Genomic DNA, 15,958 nt, shown 5'->3' with positions numbered 1-15,958 from the left:
GTTGTTGCATGTTTTATGTGGTTGCTATGGGTTTCTAGCAAGAACGTTTCTTACCTATGCAAAAACCACAACGGTGATATGCCAATTGATATTTACCCTTCATAAGGACCCTTTTCATCGAATCTGATCCGACTAAAGTGGGAGAGACAGACACCCGCTAGCCACCTTATGCAACAAGTGCATGTCAGTCGGTGGAACCTGTCTCACGTAAGCGTGCGTGTAAGGTCGGTCCGGGCCGCTTCATCCCACAATGCCGCCGAACCAACATATGACTAGTAACAATAAGCAAATTGAACAAACCAACGCCCACAACTACTTGTGTTCAACTCATGCATAGAATCTACGCATAGACCTAGCTCGTGATGCCACTATTGGGGAACGTAGCAATAATTCAAAATTTTCTATGCATCACCAAGATCAATCTATGGAGATTCTAGCAACAAGAGAGGGAGAGGATGAGTGTATCTTCATACCCTTGAAGATCGCGATGCGGAAGCATTACAAGAACGCGGTTGATGGAGTTGTACTCGCAGCGATTCAAATCACGGAAGATCCGATCTAAGCGCCGAATGGACTGCGCCTCTGCGTTCAACACACGTACAGCCCGGGGACGTATCCTCCTTCTTGATCCGGCAAGGGGAGAGGAGAAGTTGAGGGAGAACTCCAGCAGCACGACGGCATGGTGGCGATGGAGCTCGTGGTTCTCCGGTAGAGCTTCGCTAAGCACTACGGAGGAGGAGGAGGTGTTGGAGGAGGAGAGGGCTGCGCCAGGGGAAGGGGTGCGGATTCCCTCTCTCTCCCTCACTATATATAGGGGTAAGGGGGTGGAGGAGGAGCCCTAGGGTTCCCTAGGGGAGGGGTGGTGGCCACAGGGGAAACCCTAGATGGGTTTGGCCCCCCCCACCCCTAGGAAACTTGCCCCCCCCCCCAAGTTGGGAGGGGTGGCTTCCCTAGGGGGGCGCCCCCACCTCTACATGTTAAGTGAGATGGGGTGGGAGGGGCGCATAGCCCCTTAGTGGGCTGATGTGCCCCCTCCCCTTGGCCCATAAGGCCCCCCAACGCTTGTCGGGGCCTCCGAAACACCTTTCGGCCACGCTAGTCGTCACCCGGTACTCCCAGAACAATTCTGGACTCCAATACCCTTCGTCCAATATATCGATCTACACTTCCGGACCATTTCGGAGTTCCTCGTCACGTCCAGGATCTCATCTGGGACTCCGAACAACCTTCAGTAACCACATACTATTTCCCATAACAACTCTAGCATCACCGAACCTTAAGTGTGTAGACCCTACGGGTTCGGGAACCATGCAGACATGACCGAGACGTTCTCCGACCAATAACCAACAGCGGGATCTGGATACCCATGTTGGCTCCCACATGTTCCACGATGATCTCATCGGATGAACCACGATGTCGGGGATTCAATCAATCCCGTATACAATTCCCTTTGTCAATCGGTATGTTACTTGCCCGAGATTCGATCGTTGGTATCCCAATACCTCGTTCAATCCCGATACCGGCAAGTCACTTTACTCGTTCCATAATGTATGATCCCATGACTAACTACTTAGTCACATTGATCTCATTATGATGATGCATTACCGAGTGGGCCCAGAGATACCTCTCCATCATACGGAGTGACAAATCCCAGTCTCGATTCGTGCCAACCCAAGAGACACTTTCAGAGATGCCTGTAGTGTACCTTTATAAACACCCAGTTACGTTGTGATGTTTGGTACACCCAAAGCATTCCTACGGTATCCGGGAGTTGCACAATCTCATGGTCTAAGGAAATGATACTTGACATTATAAAAGCTTTAGCAAACAAACTACACGATCTTTGTGCTACGCTTAGGATTGGGTCTTGTCCATCACATCATTCTCCTAATGATGTGATCCCGCTATCAATGACATCTAATGTCCATGGTCAGGAAACCATGACCATCTATTGATCAACGAGCTAGTCAACTAGAGGCTCACTAGGGACATGTTGTGGTCTATGTATTCACACATGTATTACGGTTTCCAGTTAATTCAATTATAGCATGAACAATAGACAATTATCATGAACAAGGAAATATAATAGTAACCATTTTATTATTGCCTCTAGGGCATATTTCCAACATAAGCCCCTATCTTTCTCTATGTCCGATTAAAACTTTGAACCCATAAATATCACATGAGTGTTAGAAATTGTGAAAGACTATATGATAGTTGAGTATGTGGGATTTGCTAAATCAAAGCTCTTACATAGACCCTTCCTGAAAATAAGATGAATTGCAATTGTTTGATGACTGAGAACATAGTTTGTTAGTTTTCAACAAAGTTTATGGTCTATGCTCTAACATGTGAATAGCTTGTTACTTGATCATGAGAAGTTTTATGAGATGAGCTACTATCATGACATATAATGATGCTAGAAAAGGTGATTGAAATTATCATTGATCAAACTTGTGCACCTGCTAGCTTTCACACTTCATAAATTATTTCTTTTATCATTTACCTACTCGAGGACGAGCAGGAATTAAGCTTGGGGATGCTTGATACGTCTCCAACTTATATATAATTTATGAAGTATTCATGCTATTATATTATCCATCTTAGATGTTTTATATGCATTTATATGCTATTTTATATGATTTTTGGGAATAACCTATTAACCTAGAGCCTAGTGCCAGTTTCTGTTTTTTTCCCTATTTTTTGAGTTTTATAGAAAAGGAATACCAAACGGAGTCCAATTGACGTGCCAATTTTTGACGCTTTTTATGGACCAGAAGAAGCCCACGGAACATCAAAGATGGACCATAAGAGTCCCGAGCCGTCCAAGAAGGTGGAGGGCGCGCCCTACCCCCCTAGGCGCCCCCCCCCTATCTCGCGGACGACTCGGAGACCCCCCTCCTGACGTGAAACCGACGCAAAAAATTCCTATAAATACAGAAACCCCCAGAAAGAAACCTAGATCGGAAGTTCCGCCACCGCAAGCCTCTGTAGCCACGAGAAATCAATCTAGGCCCTCTCCGGCACCCTGCCGGAGGGGGCCATCATCACCGAAGGCCATGGAGGAGGATCCCGGAGGGGCCATCATCGCCATGAAGGCCAAGGACCAGAGGGAGAACCTCTCCCCATCTAGGGGGAGGCCATGGAGGAGGAAGCACAAGGGGGAGAACCTCTCCTCCTCTCTCTCGGTGGCGCCGTAGTGCCATCGGGAGGGGAATCATCGCCGCGGTGGTCGTCTTCATCAACATCACCATCATCATCACCATCCTAATCTCTTTTACGCGGTCCACTCTCCCACACCCCGCTGTAATCCCTACTTGAACATGGTGCTTTATGCCACATATTATGATCCAATGATGTGTTGCCATCCTATGATGTTTTGAGTAGATATCCTTTGTCTTTGAGTTGATTTATGATATAGATTGGTATGAGTTGTATGTTTTATTTTGGTGTTGTCCTATTGTGCCCTCTGTGTCGTGCAAGCGTGAGGGATTCCCATTGTAGGGTGTTGCAATATGTTTATGATTCGCTTATAGTGGGTTGCTTGAGTGACAGAAGCATAAACCCGAGTAAGGGGGTTGTTGCATATGGGATAAAGGGGACTTGATGCTTTAATGCTATGGTTGGGTTTTACCTTAATGATCTTTAGTAGTTGCGGATGCTTGCTAGCATATGATCCAAGAAGAGAAAGTATGTTAGGTTATGCCTCTCCCTCATATGAAATTGCAATGATGACTACCGGTCTTGTTAACAATTGCCTAGGATAATTCCGCACACCGACCCATCATTATTCCACACTCGCTATTTATAATATTTAGTAATATATTCTAACTTCATGATAACAACACCTACTTTTATGTTTTAGCTCTCCGATATCATGCAAAGTTATCCTCTTCATACCCACAATGTAGTTTTATTTCTCCTTTCTAGTTGGACTTGAGAGAATATTGATCTTACCTTTAGCTCCTTGTGGGTTCGACACTCCATACTTATCACTTCCACCATTGGGAATTGCTACGATGATTCCCTGCACTTGGGGATTATCAACCTGCTACTTTTCAAAGATGTATGACTGCTATATTCTCTGATTTTTGTGAAAAGATTGTTGAGTTTTCATGGATGATTTTTCCATTTACGGAACTTCTTTTGATGATTTCTTAAGAAACCTTGATCGAGTTTTGCAAAGATGTGAAGAAACTAATCTTGTCGTAAATTAGGAGAAGTGCCACTTTATGGTTAATGAAGGTATTGTCTTGGGGCATAAAATCTCCGAAAGAGGTATTGAAGTTGATAAAGCTAAAGTTGATGCTATTTAAAAAATGTCGTGTCCTAAAGATATCAAAGGTATAAGAAGTTTCCTTGGTCATGCCGCTTTCTATAGGAGATTTATTAAAGACTTCTCTAAAATTTCTAGGCCTCTCGCTAATCTCTTGCAAAAAGATGTTTCATTTGGTTTTGATGATGATTGTGTAGAAGCATTTGAAATACTTAAGAAAGCCTTAGTCTCTGCACCTATTGTTCAACCACCTGATTGGAACCTACCCTTTGAAATTATGTGTGATGGTAGTGATTATGTTGTCGGTGCTGTTCTCAGACACAGAGTTGATAAGAAATTAAATGTTATCCATCATGCTAGTAAAACTCTAGACATTGCTCAAAGAAATTATGCTACTATTGAAAAAGAATTTTTAGCAGTTGTATTTGCTTGTGACAAGTGCATATCTTATATTGTTGATTCTAAAGTAAGTGTTCACACCGATCATGTTGCTATTAAATATCTTATGGAAAAGAAAGATGCTAAACCTAGACTTATTAGATGGGTTCTCTTGCTGCAAGAATTTGCTTTACATATTTTTAATAGAAAGGGAGCTGAGAACCCCGTAGCAGACAACTTGTCTAGCTTAGAAAATATTCTTGATGAGCCACTACCAATTGATGATAGCTTCCCTGATGAACAATTAGCTGTCATAAATGCTTCTCATGGTACTCCATGGTATGCTGATTATGCTAATTATATCGTTGCTAAATTTATACCACCTAGTTTCACATACCAACAAAAGAAAAAGTTTTTCCTATGATTTAAGACATTACTTTTGGGATGATCCACACCTTTATAAAGAATGAGTAGATGGTGTTATTAGATATTGTGTACCTGAGCATGAATAGGAACAGATCCTACGGAAGTGTCACTCCGAGACCTACGGAGGACACCATGCTGGAGATAGAACTGCACGTAAGGTATTACAATCTGGTTTTTATTGGCCTACTCTTTTTAAGGATGCTCGTAAGTTTGTCTTGTCTTGTGATGAACGTCAAAGAATTGGTAATATTAGTAGACGTCAGGAAATGCCTATAAATTATTGGCTTGTTATTGAACCATTTGATGTTTGGGGATTTGATTATATGGGACCTTTTCCTTCCTCCAATGGGTATACACATATTTTGGTTACTGTTGATTATGTTACTAAGTGGGTAGAAGCTATTCCAACTAGTAGTGTTGATCATAACACCTCCATTAAAATGCTTAAAGAAGTTATTTTCCCAAGGTTTGGAGTCCCTAGATATTTAATGATTGATGGTGGTTCACACTTTATTCATGGTGCTTTCCATAAATTGCTTGATAAGTATGATGTTAACCATAGAATTGCATCTCCATATCACCCTCGGTATAGTGGTCAAGTAAAATTAAGTAACCGAGAAATAAAGTTGATCTTGCAAAATACTGTTAATAGATCTAGAAAGAATTGATCTAAGAAACTTGATGGTGCATTATGGGCTTATAGAACTGCTTATAAAAATCCTATGGGTATGTCTCCATATAAAATGGTTTATGGAAAAGCATGTCACTTACCTCTTGCACTAGACCATAAAGCTTATTGGGAAATTAAAGAGCTCAACTTTGATTTTCAACTTGATGGTGATAAGAGGTTATTTGACATTAGCTCACTTGATGAATGGAGAACCCATCCCTATGAGAATGCCAAATTGTTTAAATAAAAAATTAAAAGATGGCATGACAAAAGTATACAAAAGCGTGAATTCAATGTAGGTGACCTTGTCTTGCTATACAATTCTCGTTTAAGATTTTTTTGCAGGGAAACTTCTCTCTAAATGGGAAGGGCCTTACATTATTGAGGAATTTTATTGTTCCGGTGCCATCAAGATCAACAACGCTGAAGTCAATAACCCGAAGGTGGTAAACGGGCAAAGAATCAAACATTATATCTCAGGTACTCCCGTGAATGTTGAAACCAATATTATTAATACATAACACTGGAGGAGTACATAAGGGAAACTTTCCAGAATGTTCCAGACCTCCGAAAAGGAATAGGTATGTGATACGGTAAGTAAACCGACTCCAAAACTTTCCCAAAAGCAATTTTACTCCGTTTTGGAATATTTCAAAAAATTAGGGAAGAAAAAGTATTCCGAAAAGTGCACGAGGAGGCGACAAGCCTTGGGGGCACGCCCTACCCCACTAGGTGTGCCTCCCAGGCTTGTGGCCACCTCGTCTGCCCTCTGGACTCTGTTTTCTTTCAGAATACTTCTTTTGGTCGGTAAAAATTTATTATATAATCTCTGGAAGGTTTTGACCACCGTACCACAGCAATATCCTCTGTTCTTGTTTCACACTGTTTTTCTGACAAATCTAGATTGTCATGACGTCCCCAAGCGCTCCGAAGGACAAGTTCTTTGAGAAGGTCATCAACCCATACCTTGTGGAGGTGTTACAACACCCTCAAACCATCGGGATGCATGAGGGGGTGCTACACATCTGGGATGTTCAAGGGCCAATGAGGACCGGAAGCGTGGAGACCAGGCTCGAAGCAATGGATCAGCAAGTCTTCAAGTGCCAAGGGATGGTGGAACGCGGAATCAACACCAACCACTCCATGATCACGGAATTTACCCATGACCACAAGCTGGATACCATGGACATTGGAGAGGCCATCTTCAAGCTTCATGAGAAAATCGAGCATCTCCAAGTTCTGATCTATGACCTGCAAAACCAAAACTGTGAGTATGAATACAAATTTAAGAGGATGAGTTTGGCTTCAGATTTGAGGATCCCGGAGACTCTTTCATATTTTTACAATCGTGAACCCATGCCTTGGAAGACGGAGGACAAGCTTCCCACATCATCATCCACATCACCACCACTACCTCCAAAGATGGAGACTTAAGTACATGGGTATGGGCACTCCCCTTGGCTTGTGCCAAGCTTGGGGGAGGTGTCCCGATATCGTATCACCATCACATCTTTACCTTTATCGTTTTTCTTAGTTCGATCCTTTTGGTTATATCTTGGTTCAGTAGAATAAAGTTTTTAGTCTGATCTAGCTTTGAGTTTTGCTTTGTGTTCCCTCTATGTAACGAGTCCGAGAGTTATATAATAAAGAGTAGTCTTGAGTTGAGGGCTTGGCTTTCTTACTATGATCTTGAGAAAAGAAAATACAGGCAAAAGAAATAAAAAGATTGTATAATAATGTTATGGGAAGTGATAACTTCACATATAAGAAATATGTCGCATAAAATTTGTTAGGAGTTGACAAACATAGTGTTGGTCATTGTTGCAATTAATAGGAAGTAATAAAGAAAGAGAGGTCTTACATATAAATATACTATCTTGGACATATTTCATGATTGTGAGCACTCATTAAAATATTATATGCTAAGAGGTTGATGATGGACAAGGAAGACAACATAATAGGTTATGTTTCCATATATCCGAATAGAATTTATATTGTCATGGATCCTCCAATATGTTGAGCTTGCTTCTCATCTTATGCTAGCCAAATCTTCTACACCAAGTAGAGATACTAGTGCATCCAAAATTCCTTAACCCAGTTTTGCCATGAGAGTCCACCATACCTACCTATGGATTTAGTAAGATCCTTCAAGTAAGTTGTCATCGGTGCAGGCAATAAAAATTGCTCTCTAAATATGTATAATCTTTTAGTGTGACGAAAATAATCTTTATATGAACTTGTGATATGGAAGAAATAAAAGTGACATACTGCATAATAAAGTTCTTTATCAAAAGCGGCAATATAAAGTGACATTCTTTTGCATTAAGATTTTGTGCATCCAACCATAAAAGGGCATGACAACCTCTACTTCCCTCTACGAAGGGACTATCTTTTATTTTACTTCCTACCTTTATACAAGAGTCATGGTGACCTTCACCTCTCCTTTTTATACTTTTTCTTTTTGGCAAGCACTATATGTTGGGGAAGATTATATATATATATATATATATATATATATATATATATATATATATATATATATATATATCCACTCAGATGTAGGTGATCATAAATTATTATGTTGACAATACCCTTGAGGTAAAAGGATGGGAGGCGAAGTTATAAGCTCCTATCTTTCTCTGTGTACGATTGAGGCTTTGATCTCATAAATATCATGTGAGTATTAGAAATTGTGAAAGACTAAAAGATAGTCGAGTATGTGGACTTGCTACATAAAAGCTCTTACATTGACTCTATCCGACATTACGATAAATTCCAATTGCTTCAATGATAGAGATCATAGTTCGTTGGTTTTCAATAAAGTTTTTCTTTCATACTTTACCTTGTGCATGAATTGTTACTTTGGCATAAGAAATTATATGACAATATATGTTGTTGTTCTAAAGATGATCATGATGCCCTCATGTCCGTATTTTATTTTATCGACACCTCTATCTCTAAACATGTGGTCATGATTATCGATTTCGGCTTTCTCTTGAGGACAAGCGAGGTCTAAACTTGGGGGAGTTGATACGTCTATTTTGCATCATGCTTTTATGTTGATATTTATTGCATTATGGGTTGTTATTACACATTATGGTACAACACTTATGCCTTTTCTCTCTTATTTTACAAGATTTACATGAAGAGGGAGAACGCCGGCAGCTGAAATTATGGACCGAAAAGGAGAAAATCTGAGAGACCTATTCTGCACAACTCCAAAAATCCTGAAAATTTACGGAGATTTATTTTGGAATATATAAAAATTATTGGGCGACAAAAATACCATAGGGGACCCACCAGGTGGCCACAAGCCTGGGGGGTGCGCCCTACCCCCTAGGGCACGCCCCTAGTGCTTGTGGGCCCCCTGGCAAGTCTCCGGTGTCCATCTTCTGCTATATGAAGGGTTTTTACCTGGAAAAAAATCATAAGGAAGCTTTCGGGATGAAACGCCGCCGTCTCGGGGCGGAACCTGGGTAGAAGCAATCTAGGGCTCCGACGGAGCTGTTCTGCTGGGGAAACTTCCCTCATTGAGAGGGGGTCAATCTCCATAAACATCTTCACCGGCACCATCTCCTCTCAAACCCTAGTTTTTTATCTCTTGTATTCAGTCTTTATCCCAAAATCTCAGATTGGTACATGTGGGTTGCTAGTAGTGTTGATTACTCCTTGTAGTTGATGCTAGTTGGTTTATCCGGTGGAAGATCATATGTTCAGATCCTTAATGATATTCAATACCCCTCTGATCTTGAACATGAATATGCTTTGTGAGTAGTTATGGTTGTTCCTAGGGACATGGGAGAAGTCTTATTATAAGTAATCATGTGAATTTGGTATTCGCTTGATACTTTGATGAGATGTATGTTGTCTTTCCTCTAGTGGTGTAATGTGAACATCTGTAAGTGCATCTAGTGCCACCCCTAGTTGGTTTTGGAGTATTGACAACAAACCTGGTTGCGGGACTAATGTGTTTATGAGAATTGCAGGATAACACAGGTAGTAGTCCCTCATCGATTCGGTTTACCTACCGGAGATGACCCCTAAAAATGTGTGAAGACATTGAAGACAATGGTGGTCTGTGAAGCTATTCACGTTGAAGACTATGACATGAAAAGACATCGAGTGAATACTATGGAGCGCGAAGACTTAGTTGTTTCATTGTTTTCCTTTTCTTCCTTGTTGAGTCATAGGAACCACCGTACTGTTAAGTGGGGTCCAAGTGAACAAAGTCAGAGTGACTGAAGTGATGCTCAACCAAATCCTATGTCTTTGAGCGAAGACAATGAGAGCAAATCTTATCCAGAGTCGGATGAGTCAGCTTTACTTGTAGCCCAAGTCAAGCTGCCGCGTGTGTTTGAAATCTAACCGTTGTGACACATGTCAGTTCCTTAGTGACCAAGGGTCATTTCGGACAAATCAGGTCGGGTTGCCCAGTGGCTATAAATAGCCCACCCCCTACACTATAAATTGGTGGCTGCTTAGAGTTAGTACATGGCTTTTGTCGTTTGAGAGCAACCCATCGCCGAATCTTTTGAGAGAGAATCCCTGCGAGGACAAAGCCCAAACAACCCAGAGCCCAAAGAGTGTTTGGCATCACTGAAGTCTTTCTGTCCACGTGATCTGAAGACTTGTTACACTTGAGGACTGTGAATCCTCCAGCCGGTTAGGCATCACGTTCTGAGCATCCAAGAGTAATTGTGGATTGCCGGTGAACGAAGTCTGTGAAGGTTCTAAAGTCTACCTTGAAGACTTACCAGAGTGATTGGGCGGGGACTAGGTGTCCTTAGCTCAAGGGGAATAAGGTGAAGACGTGGTGTTCTGAGTTGAATCTCAGCCTCCCTAACCAGACATACAGTTGTCATAGCAACTAGAACTGGTCGAACAAATCCCCGTCCTCCTGAGCTACTGGTTCTATCTCTCACTTCTCTCTACTTAAAGTTTGTCTTCGTGAAGTCATTGCCTGCTTGCATTATCTGTTTGACTTCACTGTGTGACTATCTGTTCTGATTGGCTTCATACTATCTTCCATCTTGATCTTTACTACCTAGCTGCTAATAGTCTTCGTGCTTTCACTTCATTGAATACTTGACTATGGCTTGTCTAGTGTAGTCTACCTTCTGCTGCATACGAATAGTGTCGTTTCTATAGTTTGTCTTCAAAACTCCCATGTTTTGAAGACTTTCATAAAAAATGCCTATTCACCCCCCTCTAGTCGATAACTAGCCCTTTCAATTGGTATCAGAGCAAGGTACTCCTTGTTTTGTGTGATTCGGTTTAACCACCTGGAGTTTTAGCTATGTCGACTGCAGGGATAATCAAAGTCTCTGTTGTGTGCCCCATCTTCGATGGCACCGAATATCCCTCCTGGAAGAATAGGATGCGCATGCATCTTGAAGCCATTGATGTCGATCTGTGGTATGTCGTCAAGAATGGCGTTCCCAAGACTGGTGAAGGTGTCACCCCTGCTGATCTCAAGAGGTTCATTCAACTGGACTCTACTGCCCAGAACATCATCTGTGGTCATCTGACCAAAAGGACAGTATGGCCATGTGAGTGCTCTGGAAACATCGAAGCTAGTCTGGGATTGGCTCTCCAAGGTCAATGAAGGCGTCTCAACTCAGCAAGATCAACGGATCAGTATTCTCCGTAACCTGTTCAACCGCTTCAAGAGACATGACAATGAGAACATCCAGCTCACATTTGATCGCCTCACTGATATCACAAATGAGCTCCAAGCACTCGGCGCCACTGAGATTACCAAGCATGAAATAGTGAAGACACTACTGAGATCTCTTGACAGCTCATTTGACACCTTAGCCCTGATGATACAAGAACGCCCTGACTTCAAGACACTCAATCCGTCTGATATACTTGAGAGGATCAACACACATGAGTACCAGCTGTATGAGAAACGAGATATCTATGGCCCCAACTATTGCCGAACTCGCGCCTTGAAGGCAAAGGCTGCTGCTTCCTCATCTGAAGAAGAATCTGACTGCAGTTCTGGTGATCCTGAAGACATTGGAAAGGAGCTTTCTATGCTTGTGAAGAAGTTCCAGAAATTCACCAAGAAGAAAGGCTTCAGAAAGTCTTCACAATCCAGCTCAAGGAATGATGAAGCTTCTTCCTATGACCACAAGAAGAGAACCTGCCACAAGTGTAAGAAACCTGGTCACTACATCTCTGAGTGTCCACAGTGGGACAATGAGAAGAAGAAGAAGAGCAAAGAATATGATTCTGATGACAAGAAGAAGAAGAAATCCTCAAAGTCTTCTTCCAAGTCTTCATCACACAAGAAGAGCTCATCTGGCAAGGCCCGTGCTTTTGTTGGCAAGGAAACGGATTCAGAGGACGAGTCTGCTTCTGAGGAGGTGGAGGTGGAGTCTGAGGAGGAGTCTGACTCTGGTGATGCGAGTCTGGCTCAAGCTACAGCCTACGTTGCCAAGTCCATCTTCAACACTAAAGACAATGGCTCCGTCACCAACGCTGATGATAATGACAAGGACGACTCGCCTCCCACCTACTGCTTCATGGAACGTGGTGCCAAGGTAAAATCACGCGATGCTTACTTTCAAACATCAAGTGAAGATGACTCTGATGGTGAATCCAAACCTAGTTACAAAACACTTGCTAAAATTACAACTGAACAACAAAAAGCTATGGAACATACTCAAAAACTGTTAGACAAAAGCGATGGCCTGTTGGACGCGGAAATGACCAAGTCTCAGTCCTTAATTGAAGACATCAAAAATCTTCATGTTAAGTACCAGGAACTTGAAGGTCGACATGAATCGCTCTCAACTTCTCATGAAAAGCTTTCCTATGATTAACTTCAAAGAAAGCAGGAACTTGAGAAATTGAGATCGGCTCATGAAGATCTTCAAAAGGAGAATGAGTCACTTCGCGCTCAACAGATCAGTCCCGCTGAGGAAGGATTTGAACCACCATGTCTAAAATGCATTGAGCATGATAACGCTGCCTCTGTTGCTGAATGTTCCACTGCTACTACTATTGCAATATCTTCAACTGCTGATGTAGTAACTAACCCATCTGCTGATACCACTACTATTGCTGATGAGAATGCCAGGTTGAAGACACTGCTTGAGACAGGGATGTACAAAAGTCTCAAAGGGCATCAAACATTATGTAATGTCCTCAAAAAGCATATTCTGAACCGAAACCCTAGAAAAGAGGGTGTTGGGTTCGAGAGGAAAATGAATGTTGATGGGTCGTACTGGAAGCCTGAGCAGTACCCCAAAACCACATGGGTTGCTGCAAAGGAACCTTCAGTAGATCCATCCACCTTGTCTGGTTTCACTTGTGCTAACCCCATTATCATTGATGAATCCTTTGATGCAAACTATAAACTGTTTAAGAATCAGAATGGCGAAGTATTTGCCAGGTATATTGGTACTAACTGCAGGAATGGGCCACCTATGAAGAAGATATGGGTACCCAAAAGCTGTCTTGAGAATCTTCCAGTGAATGTCATCATGACACCACCTGTGAAAAAGACAAACCCCATACGAAAGGCTTCATATGGTCCAAAAGCTTCATACAGACCGAGGACTCATCTGAGTCACCCTAACGTCAATGTTTTGCAGGGAAATCATACTCAGACCCATGAATATGAGCGTGTTTCCTCAAACCGCTATGTTCATAGAACTAAGAACTTTTCTGCTTATTCCTATGAGTATTATTCACCTCCTGCAAGGCTATTTACTAGGGCTCCAAAGCCGAAATTCTTAGATGCTGCACTTAGGCTCATTGCTTCTAAGCCACCCCAGAAAATGTGGGTGGTTAAGAAAACTTAACTCTCTTTTGCAGGGAAAGATCTCCAGCCTAAAATCTAAGGCATCGAAAACTAATGCTGGGGACCTTAAACATCTTGTGGGGTGCAAGATAAAATGCCCAAAATGGTCTTACTATGTACTTCGTTCAAGGATTCCTTGACACTCATCCTATCTACCCTAACCAAGATCTGAATTTCCATGTTCCACTTGTTCGTCAAATGTTTATGCTTCACAACTCGCTTGGTGAAGCCTATCCCCCAAACTGCACTGTAGGCTATGACACCTCGTGCTTCAGAATGGATTATGGACAATGGATGCACTAACCACATGACTGGCGATCAAAGTCTTCTGATGGATTCAACGCTACGTCCATCAGACAAGAGTCACATCACATTTGCTGACACTGGTAAAAGCAAGGTATTGGGTCTAGGTAGAGTTGCAATATCAAGGGATCAGCACATGGATAAAGTGATGCTTGTTGAATCCCTTGGTTTCAACTTAATGTCTGTCTCAATGCTTTGTGACTTAAACATGATTGTGCTATTTGGAAAATATCGATGCCTTGTGCTAATGGAATCTGACAAGTCTCTAGTCTTTGAAGGGTATCGGAAAGATGATATGTATATGGTAGATTTCTCAGCAGGACTACAGATGGCCGTATGTCTTCTTGCAAAAGCTTCAGAATGCTGGCTTTGGCATCGAAGGCTAGGACATGCTGGCATGAAGAATTTGCACACTCTCGCGAAGAAGAAGCATGTCGTGGGCATCGAAGGCGTCAAGTTCAAGAAGGACCATCTGTGTGGCGCTTGCGAAGCTGGAAAGATGACCAGGGCCAAGCATCCCTCGAAGACAATCATGACTACATCCCAACCCTTCAAGCTGCTACACATGGACTTATTTGGCCCTACTCACTACTCTACTCTCAATGCTACTGCTTGTCTCTATGGCTTTGTCATTGTTGATGGTTACTCTAGATATACTTGGGTGCATATAATCCTCTACAAGACTGAAGTGCGGGATGTCTTCATATGCTTTGCCAATCGTGCCATGATGAACTATGGCGTCAAGATCAAGCACATCAAAAGCGACAACGGCAGGAGTTCAAGAACACCGGCCTCGACCTCTATCTGGACACTTTAGGCATCACTCATGAGTTCTCTGCTCCATACACACCTCAACAGAATGGCATCGCGGGGAGCAAGAACAAAACTCTTATTGAGATGGCCCAAACGATGCTTGATGAGTACAAGACTCCACGGAAATTCTGGCCTGAAGCCATTGACACTGCATGCCACATCATCAACCGTGTTTATCTTCACAAGCTTCTAAAGAAGACATCCTATGAACTCCTAATTGGTAAGAAGCCAAATGTAAGCTACTTCAGAGTATTTGGCGCTAGGTGCTGGATCAAGGATCCACATCACACGTCAAAATTTGCACTGAAAGCACATGAAGGTTTTATGCTTGGTTACGGAAAGGATTCACACTCCTACAGAGTATTCAACCTCTTTCACTATAAAGTGGTTGAAACTGTGGATGTGCGGTTTGATGAGACTAACGGCTCGCAAAGAGAGCACCTGCCAAGTGTGCTAGATGAAGTATCTCCAAGTGAATCAATCAAGCAGATGGGAATTGGAGAAATCATTCTAACTGAGAATCAGACTGAAGAAGAGCTTATCATTTCTGCACCTAATCAACCTGAAGACAATGCTCAGCCTGAAGACAATCCCCCAAATGATGACATTGATCAGCAAGAGCAAAATCTTCGTCTTGTTCATCCTCATGTTACAAATGAAGTTCAGATTGAGAAGATAATTGACAGCTTGAATGCACCTGGTCCACTCACTCGTTCAAGAGCAACTCAAAGAGCAACATGTTGGGGAACGTTGCAGAAAACAAAAATTTTCCTACGGTTTCACCAAGATCCATCTATGAGTTCATCTAGCAACGAGTGATTAGATGCATCTACATACCTTGTAGATCGCGAGCGGAAGCGTTCAAAGAACAGGGATGATGTAGTCGAACACGATGTGATCCAAATCACCGGAGATCCTAGCACCAAACGGACGGCACCTCCGCGTTCAACACACGTACGGAACAGCCACGTCTCCTCCTTCTTGATCCATCAAGGGGGAAGGAGAGGTTGAGGGAGATGGCACCAGCAGCAGCACGACGGCGTGGTGTTGATGGAGCTGCAGTACTCCGGCAGGGCTACGCCAAGCACTATGGAGGAGGAGGAGGTGTTGGAGAGGGAGAAGGAGGCAACCAAAGGCCAAGGTATGAAGTCCCTCCTTTCCCCCACTATATATAGGAGGGCCAAGGGGGGTGGCCGGCCCTAGGAGATCCAATCTCCTAGGGGGGCGGCGGCCAAGGGGGGTTTCCCTCCCCCCCAAGGCACCTAGGAGGTGCCTTCCC

The sequence above is a fragment of the Triticum dicoccoides genome, chromosome 4B (genome assembly GCF_002162155.2).
Source record: "Triticum dicoccoides isolate Atlit2015 ecotype Zavitan chromosome 4B, WEW_v2.0, whole genome shotgun sequence".
NCBI lineage: Eukaryota > Viridiplantae > Streptophyta > Magnoliopsida > Poales > Poaceae > Triticum > Triticum dicoccoides.
Note: the sequence above shows the minus strand (reverse complement) of the source record.